Genomic DNA, 20,483 nt, shown 5'->3' with positions numbered 1-20,483 from the left:
TGACCTTCAGGGACACCTGGGTGGTTCAGCAGTTGAGCGCCTGCCTTTGGCTCAGGGCTGATCCGGGGATCCAGGATCAAGTCCCATATCAGGCTCCTTGCATGAAGCCTGCTTCTCCCTCTGCCTGTCTGTCTGTCTCTCTCTGTCTCTCATGAATAAATAAATAAAATATTTTTTAAAAATGACCTTCAATGAGCAGGGAGAGATAAGGAAGTTGTCAACACAAACAATGAAACCATATGTCCAATCTAAACTGTCTTCAAATCAGAGGAAAAAAGGATGTTTGAGAAGAAAACAAAACAACCAATCTTTTTGCTTTTTCCAAAACCAGAGTTGTTAAGTCCTAAGAAATGAGTCTAAAAGGCACTCTCCTCTCTTTTATAGAAAAGATGTTTGTTTTATCACATACTGTTTGAAATAACAGGGACATTGGTATAGGCCGGAAAATCTCTTAGGCATAAATCAATATGGTATTTGAGAAGCATAATGTTTGGAAAGACCAAGAAATCTGAAGTCTGGGAGTCATTCATTCCACAATGTTTATTACAGGCTGGCACATGCCAGGCACTGTCCACACACCTGCTCTCTTTTTAAGCTCTCTCCCCCACCAGCTTACAATCCTGGCTAAGGCATTTTAACATTTCTATGCCTCAGTTTCCTCATCTCTAAAGAGAGGAATAAAAAATGGCTGCCAACTTCCCACATATACTTGGAAGCACTCTGTAAACCATCAAAGTGTTGTCATTTCACTGAACTGAATTCAAGAATGCCACTATCTGTTGTACCAAAAATTGTATCAGAGGAAAAGTGAGCCTTCCTGCTTCCAGGAGACACTTCATAATCTTGTTAAATAAGGCTTATAGCTTCATTTAATCATCTTTCTGGAAATTTAAATGGGAGATAGAAAAAGCTAGAAAGAGAAAGCTAGTATGACATGCAGATTTTGATAACCAGCATAATGATAAGAACCATGATTCATCATTTTGGGTCTCTACCAATCTGGCCATCAGGCCAAGAACTCATTTGAAGAAGCTACTTTATTCTGGAAAAATATTCTCTCTGTGTATCTGCAAATCACAAATTAGACATCTACCAGGTTGAGGATGGACTCAACATTACCAACAGCAAATGGCACCAAAATCACAAAGCATTATTTTGTTATGTTGATGTGTACAAACAAAAACAGTCTATTTTTTAGTACATTTCACTAAACTATGGATTCATCAACTGTCCCACATATTAGGAACAAAGCTCCTTTTAAAAGCAAAATTAGGCTCCATGTAGTGGCCATTGAAAAAAGGGGAAGTTCTGGTCTCTCCAGAGTTACCTAAGATGGGTACTAGGGTGGATGAGAAAGACTATCTTATAAACGATGCTGGGGATCTGGTGATCTGCAAGGAAGAGATCTCATTCCTGTAGCTCCAGACTCCCTTCCCCCAGGGAGTGAAGGGGTGGCGGCTTGTCTTACAGGAGTGGTGGCCAAGTGCGCCAGAAGGCACACCCAGTCCTAAAATATGCCTGAAACTTCCTCTAATGTTTCTAGCTCTTGCAATGACATTTGGGGAACTGAAGTGTACACAACCTCTTCACTGCTAGAACCGCTATAATTTAATATTTTGAGTTAACAACTTGAGTTAATATTTACAAACACTAAGAAGGAGCCCAAGCACGTAGTAAGAGCCGCTTAAGTGTTTATTAAATAAATAAGTCACTTCCCAGATTGGCTGGGTAAGTCCTCAACCTAGAGACAAAAGAGAGAATCCAAACACACAACAGTCTAATATTTTCAATAAAGATGTGGGAATTACGGGGCCCCATGTGCTTTCCCGCATTTCAAGCGTGCCTGCATCTCAACTCTACTCGTCTTTTGCGCAGGACCAAAATCCTAACTCACAGTTCAGAAGTCACTGTGCAAAATTAAATGATGAAAGAGTTGAAGTCTCAGGGGATGAATTCTCTTTTCCATTCTCCCAGCTAACCACCACTAAAGATGACAAATCTAAAAATCTCAAACCACTCTAAAGGGTACGTGTCAATACTAAAGCTGTGGGAAGCAAGAGAGCCGGAGTCACCTCACAAGAGACGGAAAGGGTTTAAATCCCGGAGAACCTGAGGAACCTGAGGGTCCTAACGCCTTGGTCTCCTAGTCCGGCCCGCTGACAGCAGGTTAATGACCGCCGCGCGTCCACTCCCGGGGCCTCCCCGTCCCCGATCCTCCAGGTGACGCACCCGCCTCTTCCCACCTCAGCGGGTGGGGGTCGGGGGGTCGCCCACCCTCCGGACGCCCCGCGACGCCGCGCAGCCGCGCACGGGTTAACTCGGTCCGTCCACCCACACGGCTCGAGCGTTTAGGAATCAAAAAAAGCAGAATCTGGATTCACCTCGAGGAAACCCAGACCGCAAACTCTAAGAGTCGGGGGGCTGGGCGGGGGCGTTGCTTCTCCCTTTCCTCGGAGCTTTTGGGGCTGAGGGGTCAGGGGAGCCGCGAAAAGACCCGGGAAAGTCACGTTTGCTGGGAGGCGAGGCGGCAGTCGAGGCCCGGGCGGCGCTCGCCCCGCTCCGCCCCGTCTCTCCCGCCCGGGGGGCTCCCCAGCGGCCCGGACGCGCGCGGCCCCTGCGGCCGGCCCACCCGCCCCGGTCGCGGCGGCCCCGCACCTACCCCGCTCGGCGGTGCTGCCTCCCGGCGCTACGGGCGCCGGGCCGAGCGCACTCGCGTTGCCTCCTTCCCCGTAGGGCCGCCGGGCGCCGCCGTTTCCTCCCTGACGCGTCACGGCGGCCCGCGGCTCCTCCCGCAGTGTGCCGGGCGGCCCGGGAGAGCCGGGCGGCGGGCGGGAGCCGGGAGGGCGCCCGCGCCCCGCTGGGGCTGCAGCTCGGGCCCGCCGCGGCCGCGCCGCCCGGAGCCGCTCGCTGTCGTCCCCGCGGAGCCCGGCCACCGCGCGCGGTCTGGCGGCCGCTTCGCCGTGTGCGCGAAGTTCAGGGGCCGCCGCTGGATCCTGCCTGGAGGCTGGGGCTCCTCGAGGTTTCCTGCCGCTCGGCTGCGAGCGATTGCTGCCCGGGAGCCGCGGAGCCGCGGAGCCGGCGCGCCCGGGGGAGCCGACCCGGGTCGGCGGCGGGCAGGACCGCCCGACCCCGCCGAGTGAGGAGCGCCCGGCGGGGGCCTGGTGGGCCTGCCGCGGGCTGTAGATCGGAAACGCAGGGAAGTAGCGAAATAAGCACCCAGATCAGGTAGTGTGAAAGCACAGTGACTGTGCTTCATTTAGCGTTATTGGAAGTTTTCTGCCTTTTTTTTTTTTTTCCATCAGTAACGTTTTGGCTTTTGTGTTGATAGTTCAGAAACTGGCGGATCCTAGGGACAGGGAAATTTCCTTTCCACGCATTTTCCAGAGCTACTTTTTGTTTGTTGTTTGTTTGTTTTGCGTTCCCATTCATCTCCAAGTCAGCTGAGGTCACACTTGACAGTTTCTGATTCTTTAAATATAGAAGTTGCATTTTACTGGCCTCCTTTTTTTTTTTTCCCCAAATAAGATAAAGAGAGGTAAAGAAGGTGAGTGGAAAACTAAGATTTGCATGATTCAGTGGGCGTGGAATAAAGTAGCTAGGATTTTGAAGCAGAGTGGGGGTGTCGTTTGCTCCGCAACACTACTGGAGTTTAAGTTGTATCAGATAAACCACTTGAAGATCCACTCAAGCAACTATATAAAGATTACTATGCATATATCCTGTTTTAGATTTTGAGGCAATGATCTATACTTCAGATTATATGACTCCAGGGACTATGCCATAAATCTATGAACAAATAAACTTCCCAAGGAAATTAGAAGAGCCAGCATTTATGTGTGGCTTCTCTAAATTCAGGGGACATTTCCTTATGTTTTAAAATAATACTCACAAATTTAACCCACAGGTAAAGGTAAGCATATTCATTTGTAATGTCCATTAGCGCAGTAAGGCCTTCTCCTTCTTAAAATGAATTGTGAATCCAACATTTTTATACTTCAAAACATAATAATCCTGCAGGACTTTGTAAACAATGATTTTTCAGTAGCATACAGAAATGGATGTAAAATACAGTAGATACAAATCAACGCATTGCAAGGGTCCTCTGTGTGTTTTCACTGTGATCCACACAATGAGGCACAGAGAAGCTACAGAATTTCTTCCCTTGTAACAAAATCAACAAGTGATCAGTCTCATAATTAAAACCATATTGACAGTGCTGAAAAATTTCTCAGACAAAAGGAAGTTTTGTGTCAATAACTCCAAATGAGGGGACGCCTGGGTGGCTCAGCGGTTTAGCGCCTGCCTTCCGCCCAGGGTGTGGTCCTGGAGATGCAGGATCCGAGTCCCACGTCGGGCTCCCCGCATGGAGCCTGCCTCACCCTCTGCCTATGTCTGTCTCTATGTCTCTGTGCCTCTCAAGAATAAATAAATAAAATCTTAAAAAAAAAAAAAAAAAAACTCCAACGTAGTGACATCATTCTGGTGTTAGAGATACATACATACTTGGCTATCACATTTCAATTTCCTTCCTTCCTTCCCTCCCACCCTCCCTCCCTCATTCCTTCTTTCCTTCCTTCCTTCTTCTTAAGAAACAAACATCTGGGAGCCATTAATATCCAGAATAAATCTGTCTTCCTGCTATGAAGAACACACACGTACATACATGCATACACACCACCTCCCACAAAATTTTAAGACAAGAAGATGGGTGAGCCACATCCAACTGATAAATTGGGTATTTTGCATTTATAATCTGAGAGCTGCCATTTACTAGCTTGAGTTTCCAGAATACTAGAGGTTGTAAATAAATATACTCACCAACTTATATTAAAGGGCTTTTTCACTTAAAATTAATTTTAAAGTCACACTTTAAGGCTGATCACTTTGATTAATCATATTAACCTATAGATATAGATCATATCTCCATGTTCCATTATGTTTCCAATTTATTATAAAATTGTAAAAGAAAAGTTGTTGAATGTTCAGCTAAATGTTTAGCTGATATTTATGCTTTTATAAAAGGTTTCATATAAATAAAATTTAAAAACAAAGTTTTTTGTTTAGACTATGGGTTCCAATATTTTGTTTGGAAATAGGACTCTATTCATGCAGATAGGGACAAATATTCTGTTCAACTATTTTATCTATAATGTAGAGATTATGAGGATAAACTTTGGAATTGGACAGACTCAAATTCTGGCTCTGCAACTTTCTACTTTGGCCAAATTATTTTACCTCTCTGAGTATTGGTTTCACCAGTAACATAGGATAATAGTACTTTTCTCTCTTCAGTGAAACAGAAGTAGTAATAGTGCTTATCTCATGAAATTGCTAGGAGGATCAAATGAACTTGGTAGAATGTCTGGGACATAATATCAATTGATTGCTATTGTCATCATCATTATTATTAGCTCTAACACGAATATAAAAATGCCAGTGCTTTATATTCCTTTTCTACTAGTATAAAGAATGGTCAAATTTTAGAGTTTTGTATTGGCATTTGTTTTGTTTTTTTTGTAGAGGTCCTAAAAATAACAAGAAAAAATTATAGTAGAAATACTAAGATATAGTTATGTTCAGAACTTTAGAAAATTAGACTGGCAATACTGTAAACTGTTGGTCTAAGCATTAAAAATAAAAACAACCACCTGACAAAATACATATTTTTTTAGGTAACATATTCCAATAAGATAAGTGCCTGATTTTCACCTACTTTTCCCAATGGAAAAACTTTTCCCTTTTTATATCATAACGAAGTCCTCTATTATTTTTTTTTAAAGATTTTATTTATTTATTTGACAGAGAGAGAAAGCACAAGTAGGCAGAGTGACAGGCAGGGGGAAAGGGAGAAGCAGGTTCCCTGCTGAGCAAAGAGCCTAATGCAGGCTCCATCTGGGGGCTCAATCACGGGCTTGATTGGAAGAATCCATCCAGGGGCTCCATCGAGGGCTTGATAGAGGACTGGACTTTGGGATCCCTGGACTTTGGGATCATGACCTGAGCCCAAGGCAGACACTTAATTGATTGAGCCACCTAGTTGCCCCTCAAGTCCTCTATTATTTTTATTTCTTTCACTGTAACTTTGGAAGAGTTGAGGAGTGTTAATAATATAAGAAATCTCACTTTCCATAGGGAGATAATTTGATAAAATAACAGCTATGGGACCTGAATGGCTTCTATTTATAAGTTAGTTGGTAACAGAAGTGGAGGCCAGCATTTGTGAAAATACTTGTTTTACAGCAAATAAATCGAGAAGATCAGAGAAGTAAGAACAGTGTTACCAACCACATGATTACAAAAGCAAAGATGTTTTTAATTTGTATTATTTGTATTGATTTCATAGCACCTTTTCGTTCATTCTACTACAAACTCATCTCCTTAAGTGAGTCAGACACCAGGAGCTGTTGCTATAGTTTCCTGCTATGTTTATCCTTTGGTATACCAATTGTAGCATCCCACAACTTCAAAAAAAGAAGACTACCTTCCCTTCTTGGGAAGGTAGTTTAGGGATAGTCCAAGCCATGAATTGGCTCAGGAAATAGTTAACCTGAATAGCCTGCTGTAATATAGGTAAGAATATAAGAATTAAAGTGACCAATTTATTGAATTTTGTGAGCAAATCAATTTAGTAAAACACAAAGCCACCCAAGGTATAGTTAGAAAAACTCAGATATTCATAGGAGCTGAAATTGATACTGGTTTATACTGCCTTGGCACAGAGCCAAATTAACTTGTTTTCCTTCATCTAGAAAATGGTTAGAGTGTACTCATTTTGTGTGTTGGGGGTGGGAATGACCCAAAGCTCAACATCTTTGTTGGGCCAAATTAGCCATGTTCAAACTCAAAACTGAGGTGCTTGAAATCCAAGTGTGTTTTGTAACAAAGAAAACTTTTTTTTTTTTAAGATTTTATTTACTTATTCATGAGAGAGAGAGAGAGACAGAGAGAGAGAGAGGCAGAGACACAGGCAGAGGGAGAAGCAGGCTCCATGCAGGGAGCCTGATGTGGGACTCGGGTCTCCAGGATCATGCCCTGAGCCGAAGGCAGGCACTAAACCACTGAGCCACCCAAGGATCCCAAGAAAACTATTTTAAAGCAAGACTACATTAGGGTCATATATAAAAGACTTTTAGATCACAGGACTTTTTCACTTTCTATATTAGACTCCTGAGAAAAACCAAGGGGAAGTGTTAAGAGATCAGAACTCTTAAATTGCTGGCACAGCTTTTTGATAAAAAGTTTCTAGAAATTACTTTGAATCTTGCTAAGAACATTAATTATCTGAAGTAAAACTATTATCCTTCTCTACTAAGGAGATTAAGGAAAACTCATTTTCTTCCAATCTAGTTATTATGAGTATCAAGAACAAAATACAAATCACTCTTTTTTCTTTCTCATTTCTTTTTTTTTTTTTTCCTGACTTTTGTTTGGATAGTCTGTTACATACATAAACTACGTCTGTTAATGGTTGACCATAACGTACTTACATAAGTTGTGTCAGCAGTTACTACATTCCTCAGAGAATCATATTAGGCCTTTGAGCTCAAACCTACTAGGTGGACTTTGAAGATAACAATTATTTTAGTTGCTTATCAGTAGTAAATAATAGCTTTTCTTAAACACTAGTCATTTGGTGACTCAGTTACTTACTGTTAATTATGTACAATTAATGATTGAGCCTATTTCAAATGCAAAGGCTTAATAGCCTCTGGCTTAAAAAAGTGTGTTGCTGTTATTTCTGCAACTAATTCTCAAAGGCATCTGTGTCTGGCTCAACCAGATGTGTCAAAGACTTAAATAGACTTTAAGGGATTATAACTCTTCATATACTGGAAGACCCTTAAATTCTTCAGGTTTTCTAGAATAAACAACTACAATTCTTTTAACTTTTTTTCACGCCTCTCTTGTTTTTAATGTTTTATGACTCTCATATGAATTCTTTCCAAATTCTTCACATTCTTCTTTAGATGAGATGCCCAGTATGAGACATGGAACTCTATAAAGGATCAGGTAAGTCCTTAGTACAGTGAGAGCATTCTCTCACAGCTCTTCAATTCACACTCCTATACTGTAACTTAGAATTATTCTCATATTTAAAATTACATTTCGTCATTTTCAGATTTTAAAATGTGAACTTGAAATACTCTTTTGGCCTACTTATGTTTTCTTGCATTATATTTGAGAGGTTGTTTTGATTATCCCTATACCTATTTTTATCAAAACTGTTCTTCTCCTGGATGATTTTGAATTTCATCGTATTTGTTAAGTCAAAAAACATGGAGGGCATACATCCTAAGAGTGCTCAAGACAATCTAATACAGTTCAGGAAGAAAATACTCCAAAGTCTATTTGTTTTATCTAAAAAGAAAGAAGTAAACTTTTTTAAAAACTTTTATTTATTTATTCAAGAGACACACACAGAGAGGCCGAGACACAGGCAGAGGGAGAAGCAGGCGCCCTGCGGGAAGCCTGATGCAGGAATTCAATCCCAGGACCCCGGGATAACCACCTGAGCCAAAGGCAGCCACTCAACCACTGAGCCACCCAGGTGCCCCAAAACAAATCCTTTCAATAGGATCTATATAATACTTTGTACTGAGATGGAGATTAATCATAGAAACTCTTTATCTTCCACTGAAGTATTCAGGATACTTAGTTAAAAGCATTGCTTCTGCATACACACTTTTGGGTCTGACCATAATTCTACCATCACCAGCCAAGTAATCCTGGGCAAATTATTCAACATCTCTGAGGTTTAGTTTTCTCATCTGTAAATTGGAGAGCATAATGGTATCTACTGCATCAAGCTGTTTTGAGGATGATGTGGGCAAATTATTCAACATCTCTGAGGTTTAGTTTTCTCATCTGTAAATTGGAGAGCATAATGGTATCTACTGCATCAAGCTGTTTTGAGGATGATATATAAAAATCTACCACCAAAATAAGCACTACATAAGCATTAGCTATTATTACTACTTAAAAGAATAAATATCAAGATGAATGACACAATTCCTCTTAAAAATACAAAGGATCGAGATTTCCCTACCTTTTCTGTGACTAGTATTTTCCTTTTAAGGGAAAGTTTTACCATTGAATGAGGAAGTAACTCCATCCACCTTCTCTTTAAGTATACATGTGTTTTTGAAAGAAATACTATGGAGGGAATGTTTGAAAATGATGTTTAGAAATATTTCTTACCTGTGTGTAATTTCATTGTGAGAAAACGTGTGTGTGTGTCCTTTTAAAACTTTCATATATGGGCAGCCCGGGTGGCTCAGCGGTTTAGCACCGCCTTCAGCCCAGGGCCTGGTCCTGGAGACCCGGGATCGAGTCCCACGTTGGGCTCCTTGTATGGAGCCTGCTTCTCCCTCTGCCTGTGTCTCTGCCTCTCTCTCTATCTCTCTGTGTCTCTCATGAATAAATAAATAAAAATTTTAAAAAAACTTTCATATATACATACTTAAAGATTTTGGAAACACAATTTTCAATTTCTTTAAATATTTTCAAATAATTTCAGTGGGCCTTAAACTAATTAAAATGCAATGCCTTTAAATTAGTTTGCAAGAATTGCTGATTGATAGCAGAGAAAATGCAAATTTCCTAGTAAGACTTCAACAAAAACCTTTGCAGAACTGGTTGATGAGACTGAAGAAGGAACAAGAATGTATTTCTTCAATTTAAATCTAAATATTTTTGAAGTATCTTTTTCAGCTATGACAGCTATTAAATATAATATCAGAATAAGCTAAACTTCAAACCAGATCTTCAAACCAGATCTTCAAATCACTGTATCAGAAGATATTAAACCAAGATTTTACAAAAGTTCCAAGTAATAAAGCATCAAATGGAAGCAAAAAGGCTTTTATACTATTAATAAAATGTCTGAAAATTATTTAAAGTATATTATATCATGTTTTAAAATTTGGGGTTTCTGTTCTACAACGTGTGCAATATATTAGTATAGGAGATCACAATATGTAATTTATATGTGTGTCCATGCTGATTTGGTGTCATCTGAGAATTTAATGCCTTTTGTTCTCTTTATTCTTCATTCAGTAACTATTTGTTGAGTACCCACTGTATGCCAGGTGCTGTGCTAGGCTCAGAGAGGTAGAAATTAAAAATTAAATCCCCACCCACAGAGTAGTTTAAATCACTTATGAAGCATATAATAAAGAACTGTTCCCACAGCTAATGTTCATGGAATCACCTATTTCTCAGCTTCTGCCTCGATCTCCACTCCTCGTCCTTGGCATAGATCATGATTTGCTGTGGACTGGGATTTGAATTTGAAACTGGTCATTCGAACACCCACTTAGTTTTTATGTAGTTTAAATAAACTATTTATAGCTGATTTTCTCTTCTAGATATCTGCAAGGTGCTTTTTATGCAATCATATGTAAATATAAATATCACTGATTCAACAAACATTTCCTCTTCGAAGCACCGTGTTAAGACAGTCGGAAGGTTCAATGTACAAACAATGCATTGTGCTTTCAAGGGAATTTCATATCCTTGACAGAAAATGAAAAAAACACACTAATTTTTTCCTTATGCCATGTGGAATTCTTTCACTATTGAATGCATCCCTCAGTACAATTGTCTTTTTAACTATCTTAGCACTTTTGCCTGCTGTGTTTCTTCAAGCCTGATACCATACTGTTTGAAAGTTTTACAAGCATGCTATTTGGCCTCAACCACCTCTTTAAAATTTTATCTCATTACTTATAATTTCAACTCATGACTGAGATAAATTACTTTTAATTGCTAGTTATTTGCATTAGAGAACAATCATGAAAAACAGAAGAGAAAGCTGCTAGAAGTTAAGATTATAGAAATTAAACTCCTAACAGAGTTTAGGAGAAACTCTGAGAAATTTTATGAGAAATTAATCTCATAACATTTCCCTAAATAGAAAAAAAATTGGTGATGTGAGGTATTCAAGGCAAGAGGCTGAATCACATAAACAACGTTTAAACTATGCTAATAAGCAATCATAGTTCACAGTCTTTGGAGGAAACTATATCTGTTTGACTTTTTAAAAACAAGTGGTACTAACAATTTGGAGCATGGTAGGAAAAGTCAGTTGCAAAAGTCTGAGATAATATAAAATTCAATTTTGAAAAATATAGAGACAATATCTTTATTTGAATTTTAACTGATACATATATACTCCTTGGGCTCCTTGGGCTAACCCACTCACCCCCCCCCCAAAAAAAATCCAATTTTCACTATAATAATCATTTACATAGAAAATAGAAAGAAGGGCACCTGGGTGGCTCAGTCAGTTAAATGTCTAACTGTATTTCAGCTTAGGTCATGATCTTGTGGTGGTAGGATGAGGCCCCGGGTCAGGCTCCATTTTTAGTGCAGAGTCTGCTTAAGATTCTCTCCCTTTGGCCTTCCCCTACTCAAATAAAATCTTAAATTTTTTTTAATTAAAAAAAATAGAAAAATAGCATTTGAACAAATTTCAGTATGGTATAGTGATTAAGTACATGGCTTAAGGGAAAATAGCTCTGGGTTTGAATTTCACTGCTGCTTACCAGCTCTGGACCCAAGCACATTTCCTACTAACTCTTCAGCCTCAGTTTTCTTATTCATAAAAGTAGCTCCTACTTCATAAGGTTGTTGTGAAGATTAAGGAAGATAAATTCATTGTAATGTACCTACTTACTCAGAAAGATGTACCTCAGAAAGATATCCACATCCTAGTCCCCGGAACCTGTAAATATGTTACATTATATGGCAAAGAAGTTTGAGTGGACAATATGGATGGGCTTTGAGGCCATTATGCTAAGTGAATTAAGTCAGACAAGAAATGACAAAGACTATATGATCTTACTTATATATGGAATGTAAAACAAAACAAAATGAACTCAGTTAAGAGAACAGATTTGTGGCTGTCAGAAGCAGTTGGTAGGTGTACAATGAGTAAAGGTGGTCAAAAGGTATAAGCTTCTTTTTTTTTTTTTAATTTTTTTATTTATTTATGATAGTCACAGAGAGAGAGAGAGGTGCAGAGACACAGGCAGAGGGAGAAGCAGGCTCCATGCACCAGGAGCCCGATGTGGGATTCGATCCCGGGTCTCCAGGATCGTGCCCTGGGCCAAAGGCAGGCGCCAAACCGCTGCGCCACCCAGGGATCCCCAAAAGGTATAAGCTTCTAATTATAAAATAAGTCATGGGATATAATGTCCAGTATGGTGACTATAGCTAATAGTGCTGTATTGTAAAAAAAAAAAGAAAAAAAGAAAAAAAATAGTGCTGTATTGTATACTTGAAAGTTGCTAAGAGAGTATATCTTAAAATTTCTATAACAAGAAAAACATACCTATGTGTGGTGATGGGTGTTAACTAGACATATGGCAATCATTTAGCAGTATATGCATATATTGAATCATTATGCTGTATACCTGAAACTAATATAATGGCATATGTTAATTATACCTCAATTAAAAAAAATAATTTTAAAAAAGACTTAAGATTGCAGATAGAATTAAAGTTGCTAATCAGCTGACCTTAATATAAGAAGAATATCCTGGATTTTCTGAGTGGGTCCAAGGTGATCACAGGGTCTTTAAAAGTGAAGAGGAAGGGGCAGCCCTGGTGGCCCAGCGGTTTAGCGCCGCCTTCGGCCTGGGGTGTGATCCTGGAGGCCCAGGATCGAGTCCCACGTCGGGCTTCCTACATGGAGCCTGGTTCTCCCTCTGCCTGTGTCTCTGCCTCTCTCTCTCTCTGTGTCTGTCATGAATAAATAAATAAAATCTTTAAAAAAAAAAGTGAAGAGGAAGAAGGCAAAAGAAGAGAGAAAAAGATGTCACTATGGAAGGACGGTTGGAGAGATACAAGTTTGCTGGCTTTGAAGGCTTTGAAGGGACCTCAAGCCATGGAATATGAGTGGCCTCTAGCATTAGAAAAAGGCAAGAAAAAAAAAAAGAAAAAGGCAAGAAAATGGATTCACTCATAGAGCCTCCAAAAAAATAAATGCAGCCCTACTGACACACTAATTTTAGCTCAATGGCATAGATGTCAGACTTCAGACCTAGAGAGCTGTAAGACAATACATTGGGGCAGCCCCGGTGGCGTAGCGGTTTAGCGCCGCCTGCCGCCCAGGGTGTGATCCTGGGGACCTGGAATCGAGTCCCACATCGGGCTCCCTGCATGGTGCCTGCTTCTCCCTCTGCCTGTGTCTCTGCCTCTCTCTCTCTCTAGCTGTGTCTCTATGAATAAATAAATAAAATCTTAAAAAAAAAAAAAGACAATACATTAAGTCTCTGAGTTATGGTGATTTGTTACAACAGCACCATAAAAAGCAAGTTAGATATATAGATATAGCAGGAACTCTACAAAAGTTACAGTGTGAGTAAGTGTGGCATATATAGAATTGCCACCACCCCCCAATTTTGGAAAAAGGCCAAATCACAAACTTTTTCATTTTTGTTTTCTTTATATAACTGATTCCAAGAGTTTGACTTACCATGCCATAGGATTATTCTCCAAGCAATAGAAGTACTGTTGGCTAACAGCTTAACCCATTATGTTTCCTTGATGAAGGCAGATGACAATTATAGAATATAAATTTTACCTAAGTACTATCTGGCTTCCTATGTTTTCTCTTTCTTTCTTTCTTTCTTTCTTTCTTTCTTTCTTTCTTTCTTTCTTTCTTTCTTCTTTCTTCTTTCTTCTTTCTTTCTTTTTTTAAATTTTATTTTTTCATGAAATTCTACCCCTCCAATATGGGGCTCAAACTCATGACCCCCAAGATCAAGAGTGACATGCTCTACCAAATGAGCCAGCCAGCTACCCCCAGTTTCTTATATTTTTATTTGTATCTAGACACTTGAGAGTATCACACAAATTAGTTATGAATTGACCATGCTAGAGACTTATGAGAATAGCCCTGTCATCTCCTGAGAGGTGAACTCAGAGGCAGGCCACACTCACTGAGTGTGCCTCTTCTTGGCTCTATCAAAATCATGTTATGTATATTATTACCTTTATTTATTTTTTTAATAAAAATTCCTGCATCTTCTTGGCTCTATCAAAATCATGTTATGTATATTATTACCTTTATTTATTTTTTTAATAAAAATTCCTGCCTCTTCTTGGCTCTATCAAAATCATGTTATGTATATTATTACCTTTATTTATTTTTTTAAGATAGATTTATTTATTTATTTATTTATTTTTTTTTTTTTTTTTTTTTTTTTTTTTTTTTAAATTTTTATTTATTTATGATAGTCACAGAGAGAGAGAGAGAGAGAGAGGCAGAGACATAGGCAGAGGGAGAAGCAGGCTCCATGCACCAGGAGCCCGATGTGGGATTCGATCCCGGGTCTCCAGGATCGCGCCCTGGGCCAAAGGCAGGCGCCAAACCGCTGCGCCACCCAGGGATCCCTATTTATTTATTTTTAAAGAGAAAGACAGTGAGCACACGAAGGTGAGAGACAAAGGGAGAGGGAGAGAGAATCTCTAGCAGATTCCCCACTGAGCACAGAGCCCGACTCAGGGCTTTATCTCATGACTCAGATCATGACCTGACCTGAAATCAAGAGTTGGATGCTTAACCAACTGAGTCACCGAGGCACCCCCATTATTGCCTTTAATTCACATAACCACACCATCATTATTCCCTTTTTCACAGACAAAGGGACAGAAAAAATAACCCCACCCAGGTCACACAGCAGGTAAGTGGCAAAGCTGAGTCCATTTGATTTGAAGCCCATGGTCTTTCTAGAGCACCACAGTGCCTCTCATGTCCACAGGTGGTGGTAGGTGAAAGGCAGCAAGGACCAGGTGTAGAAGAGTTTACAAACTAAATGCCTAAAGCACCTGGTAGGGGGGCACCTGGATGGCTCAGTGGTTGAGCATCTGCCTTTGGCTCAAGTCATGTTCCTGGGGTCTTGGGATCGAGTTCCCCACCAGGCTCCCCACAGGGAGCCTGCTTATCCCTTTGCCTAGGTCTGTACCTCTCATGAATAAGTTAAAAAAAAAAAAAAAAAAAAAGGACCTGGGAGGCACCTGAGATGGTGTCAGAAGAATTGAAAGTGAAATGATAAATTGTAACTGACCATCACTCTTTATGAGTGCCTTCTCTAAAGGAATGGCTGATGGCTCCTACCAGCTGATTGTTGCTATGTGAGGATATAGGCCCATGTTGCCAGATCAAAATTTTTCAATAAAAGTTAGCAATATACACTTAATGTGAAATGTCATAAATTCAAAATGTTAGTATAAAGGATTGAATTAGATTTTGTTTGAGCTCATTGAGTGACGATATAACCCTAATCTAAGAACAAGCAAGGCTTATTCCAGGGCATTGAGGCACATTGGAGAAGGAAATATGACTCCGCTTTTCCACAGAATCTTCTTAAAGACGCCAATAATTAAAATAACTCTAAACACATCAACCCCCCTGGGTTTGCTAATGCATAAACATTTTTGGATGAATTGTCATAGATATGTTTACCTGCCATGCATGTATACATGATCATTAGAAGCCAGATTATTTTAATTGTTTTAATAGAAAACAGCTTAATTAATAACATGAATCCAATTTTATATATATCCAAAAAAGCTGACATATATTATCTGTAGAGTTGGAAGAAACAGCTTAAGACTTTGAGAATCTTTATTCATTCAAAATAGTACAATATCAGAAAAGCAAACTACACTTAAAACTTAGTGATACATATTTTAAGCAGAAAGCTCTGGTTGATGAAACAGAAATAGTTGGCAGAAAACACTAAGGGATGAGCTGATGTAGGAGAATGCAAGTTGTACAGTAGATACCATCTTCACCATTGTGGTTTTTCTGCAGCCGTGGTATAGCCATGGAGGAGAAGACAGACAGCGGGATTGAACCTAGGTTGGGAAGGTTCAAGAGAAGGACAAGGACCAGAGGAAGAGAGGCCAAGCTAAGGAAAGGAGGAGGTGATAGGAAGATGAGGCCAAGGACATGGGGGACTTGGACAGGTATGGAGAGAGATTAACAAAAACTTACTATACATGCTTCCATTATTAATAATATCTTACATTTTAAAGTACACTGTCATTTTCAAAGCATTTTTAAAAATAGACTTTATTTTTAGAGCAGTTTTAGGTTCACAGCAACACTGAGAAGAAAGTAGAGTTCTCAGATAACCCCTGCTGCCACACATGCACAACCTCCCCTACCAGAGTGGTACTTCCGTTGTAATGGATGAACTTACATTAACTCATCATTATCATTCAAAGTCTGTAGTTTGCATTAGGGTTCATTCTTGTTGTTACATAGTCTATGGGCTTGGACAAATGTATAGTAACATGTTTTCACTATAATAGTATCATGCAGAATAGTTCCACTGCCCTGAAATCCTCTGAGCTCCACCTGTTCATCAGTCCCTTCCTCCCAACTCCTGGCAACCACTGATCCTTTTACTATCTGCATAGATTTGCCTTTTCCAGATTATTATATATTTGGAATCATACAGTATTTAACCTTTTCAGATTGGCTCCTTTTACTTAGTGAATATGCATTAGCCACCCCCCCCCCAATCTTTTCATGGCTTAATAGCTCATTTTTTTATAGCATTAAACAATTTTCTATTGTATGTATGTACCACAGTTTATCCATTCACCTACTGAAGGACATCTCGGTTGCTTCCGAGTTTTGGCATTTATGAATAAAGCTGTTATAAACTCCATGTTCAGATTTTTGTATGGACAGTTCATTTGAACCTTCATAGTCTGAATATAGAACAAGCGTTCTAAATTAAATCCTAAGATGTCAAGTATAGCACACTAAATCAAGGCATTTATCTAAATATGACTAGTAGAGTTTATCTTTTGAATATCCTTTGAAACAAGACAATATATTACTGTTAGGAATAAATAACTCTAAAATTATGATTTCAACAAATGTTTTGAGGAATTAACTCTCTATTTTGTCATTTTTTCCCCTATCTTCTTTCTGTTCCACCCCCAGCCCCACCCAGCCCCGAATACAATTAGCATGATATATGGGATTGATGAATGCTGAAGCCAGACTGTGTTTGTTTCTGTTTGAATAATGAGGCTCTGACACTCATGAGCAGTATGATTCGGACCACGTTCCTCAACATTTTTGGGCCTCTTCTTCCTCATTTGTAAAATAGGGATTTTTAATAGTGCCTATCTCATGGATTATATTATATCCATAAACTCTTAGAATAATTACCTGACACATAAGTGTTTGTCAAATAAAATGAATAATATGCACATGGATCTCTTGTATGAATGCTGGTCTCCCAGGCCTGTATACAATTCTGAATTGTGCTGTTGAGTCAAACTGTCAGGTCTGCAATTTGATTTTATCCTACTTCCAAGCCAACAAATTAGCCTTTACTGTTTTACAGATACTGAAAGAAGACATGAGACATTGGAGTCAGAGAAAAAATACCTTTTTACCCACAGCATAGCATAAAAAGCATGAATTGTTCTATCAATTCCTCCTGCCCCCTAGTTCCACAGGTGTGATACCAAGGGGCCCAGATAGATACCGCACATGCAGTGAGTTTGTGTTCAGTTTCTGGCAAGCAATAAGCTCAGTCAACTTCGTTGTCCCAGAGGGAGATGTTACATCATCCCCCAAGACTGCTGGCTGTAGGCGTATCTGGCTGGGTTCAATGAGTTGGGCATGCTGCTCTTGATCTTGGGGTTGTAAGTTTGTCTTCCATGTTGGATGTAAAGATTACTTTAAAAAAAAAAAAAAAAGATTGCTTGCTGCAAACACAATTATGAGAAATGGCTTGAGTAGAGTGATGTGGTACAAAGCCCATGGGTTCTTGCCTCCTGGTATCCACTCCTTTGTGTCATCACCTCTAGTTGACTGTGGGCTAGATTTATGGACTCATCTCTAACTACTTTGATACAGCACAACTGACAGGATGTTGCTTCTGAGATGAGGTTATAAAAAGACTGTGTCTTCTATCTTGGGCACCCTCTTATGTTCTCACTCACTCTGAGGGCAGACAGGTATTATGTTATGAGCTGCCTTCTAGAGAGATCTGCACGGCAAGGAAAGGATGTCTTTGGCCAGTAGTGAGTAAGAACCTGAGGCCTGCCAACAGCTGTGTTGAGTGAGCTTGGAAGCAGAATGTCCCTTATTCAAGACTGGGGATGACTGCACCCTGGCCAACACCTTGACTATAGCCTTATCAGAGATCCTGGGCCAAGGGCACCTAGCTAAGCTATGCCCAGATTCCTAATCAACAGGAACTGGCAAAAGAAAAAAAAAGGTGTTTGTTGTTTTAAGTCTCTATGTTTTGGAGTAATCTGTTATGCAATAATAGATATGTAATATAATCTGTCAGGGACTTGCATTCTTGACATAATGACCAAGAGATGATGGTGTATGAGAGACCCACAGATAACCATTCCCAAACAACAGGGTAAAGGTACAAACCAGGGGTAGATAATGCCATCTTCTCAGAAGAGGGCTGACATGCTTAGTGTACTAGACAGTACATTGGGAGAGGCAGATACTGAAACTGGAAACTAGAATTTAGAAAGAAGCCCTTAAAAAAAAAAAAAAAATAAATATTAAAAAAAAAAAAAAAAAGAAGCCCTTAGCTGGAACTAGCCTTACCAATCTCAGAGCCTGTTTTCGAAGAATTTTGCTTGGTTGAGGACATAGTTAAAAAAAAAAAAAAAAAAAGGCTCCTGTTTCCCACCTGCAGTGGGAAGCAAAGTAGGGTGTGTCAAATTACTGAAATGCCTATTCTGCATTCAGTAAACGGGGCAGCCCCGAGGGTGGCTCGGTGGTTTGGTGCCGCCTTCAGCCCAGGGCGTGGTCCCATGTCAGGCTCCCTGCATGGAGCCTGCTTCTCCCTCTGCCTGTGCCTCCCTCCCTCTCTCTCTCTCTCTCTCTCTCTCTCTCTCTCTCTCTCTCTCTCTCTGTGTGTCTCATGAATAAATAAATAATAAATTAAAAAAAAGTAAACCGGGATCCCTGGGTGGCGCAGCGGTTTGGCGCCTGCCTTTGGCCCAGGGCGCGATCCTGGAGACCCGGGATCGAATCCCACATCAGGCTCCCGGTGCATGGAGCCTGCTTCTCCCTCTGCCTGTGTCTCTGCCTCTCTCTCTCTCACTGTGTGCCTATCATAAATAAATAAAAAAAAAAAAAAAAAAAAAAAAAGTAAACCAAATTATCCAGTTGTATATTACTTTCTGTACTCATTTGTCTTCTGTTCATTGGAGTCCTTTATAAACTTCGTTTAAATATTTTTCCTGGTCTTATCTGTACCTAAGGGAATTAGGAGTCAAATGCTGGAGCCACAATATTAAAGGGGGAACAGTGCCCCCTGGAGACCAGAGTGGCAATGCCGGGAGACCCCAAGAGCTAGGAGCTAAGAAGGGCAAGGGAAATGGCAAGGTTCTTTATAAATGCCAAGGAAATATTTGATGAAATTAAAAATCTCTTATTCAAAGTTTGTAAGAAATTGGTATGAAACATTTGTAACTACGTGTGGTGATGGATGTCAACTAGACTTATTCTGGTGATCATTTCACAATATTTATAAATATTGAATTATGTTGTAAACATGAAACTAATATAATGTTATATGTGAATTATATCTCAACTAAAAACCCCATTTATTTGGGGTGCCTGGGTGGCTCAGTCAGTCAGTCAGTTAAGCGTCTGCCTTCAGCTCAGGTCATGATCCCAGGGTCCTGGGATTGAGTCCTGTGTCAGGCTACCTGCTCAGCAGGGAGCCAGCTTTTCCCTCTCCCTCTGCCTTTTCCCTGCTTGTGCTCTATCTCTCTCTGTCAAATAAATAAGTAAATAAATAAATAAATAAATAAATAAATCCTTTTTAAAAAATCCATTCATTCAAAATTTTAAAAAGAAATAAATTGGCACGGAAGATTTTTTCTTCTTTTTCTTTTAAAAGATTATTTATTTATTCATGAGAGATAGAGGGGTGTGTGTGGCAGAGATATAGGCAAAGGGAGAAGCAGGCTCCATGCAGGAGCCTGACGTGGGACTTGATCTGAGAACTCTGGGATCATGTCCTGAGCCAAAGGTAGATGCTCAACTGCTGAGCCACCCAGGTGTCCCAGTATGGAAGATTTCTTAACATGATAAATAGATGATGATGATGGGGTACTTGGGTGGCTCAGTGGTCGAGTATCTGCCTTTGGCTCAGCTCATGATCCCAGGGTCCTGAGATCGAGTCCCGCATCAGGCTCCTCACAGGGAGTCTGCTTCTCTTTCTGCCTCTCTGTGTCTCTCACGAATAAATAAATAAAATCTTTAAAAGAGAGATGATGATGATGATTTGCAAAGAGAATCCATTTTATTCTCTACATAATGGAGGGCCAGGAGTACTATTGTTAGGAACATGGGCTTTGTAATAGACAGGACTTTGTTTTGTTAGTGGTGTGCCCTTGGCCAAGTTGATAAATCTGAGCCTATTTCATCATCTATAAAACAAAGATAATATCTCTTGGATTATAGC

At 40.0% G+C, this 20,483-nt stretch overlaps 1 long non-coding RNA gene across 1 annotated transcript; it reads left to right on the top strand.

Moving 5' to 3' along the window:
• Positions 1–1,891: 1,891 nt before the first annotated feature.
• On the top strand, positions 1,892–16,835 carry LOC119866709. The gene is made up of 3 exons (XR_005381050.1): positions 1,892–2,220; positions 7,968–8,010; positions 15,824–16,835. It is a non-coding gene; the product is annotated as an uncharacterized LOC119866709 (long non-coding RNA).
• Positions 16,836–20,483: the final 3,648 nt, after the last annotated feature.

Source organism: Canis lupus, chromosome 29 (genome assembly GCF_011100685.1).
Source record: "Canis lupus familiaris isolate Mischka breed German Shepherd chromosome 29, alternate assembly UU_Cfam_GSD_1.0, whole genome shotgun sequence".
Classification (NCBI taxonomy): Eukaryota; Metazoa; Chordata; class Mammalia; order Carnivora; family Canidae; genus Canis; species Canis lupus.
This window is presented reverse-complemented; position numbering and strand designations above follow the sequence as displayed.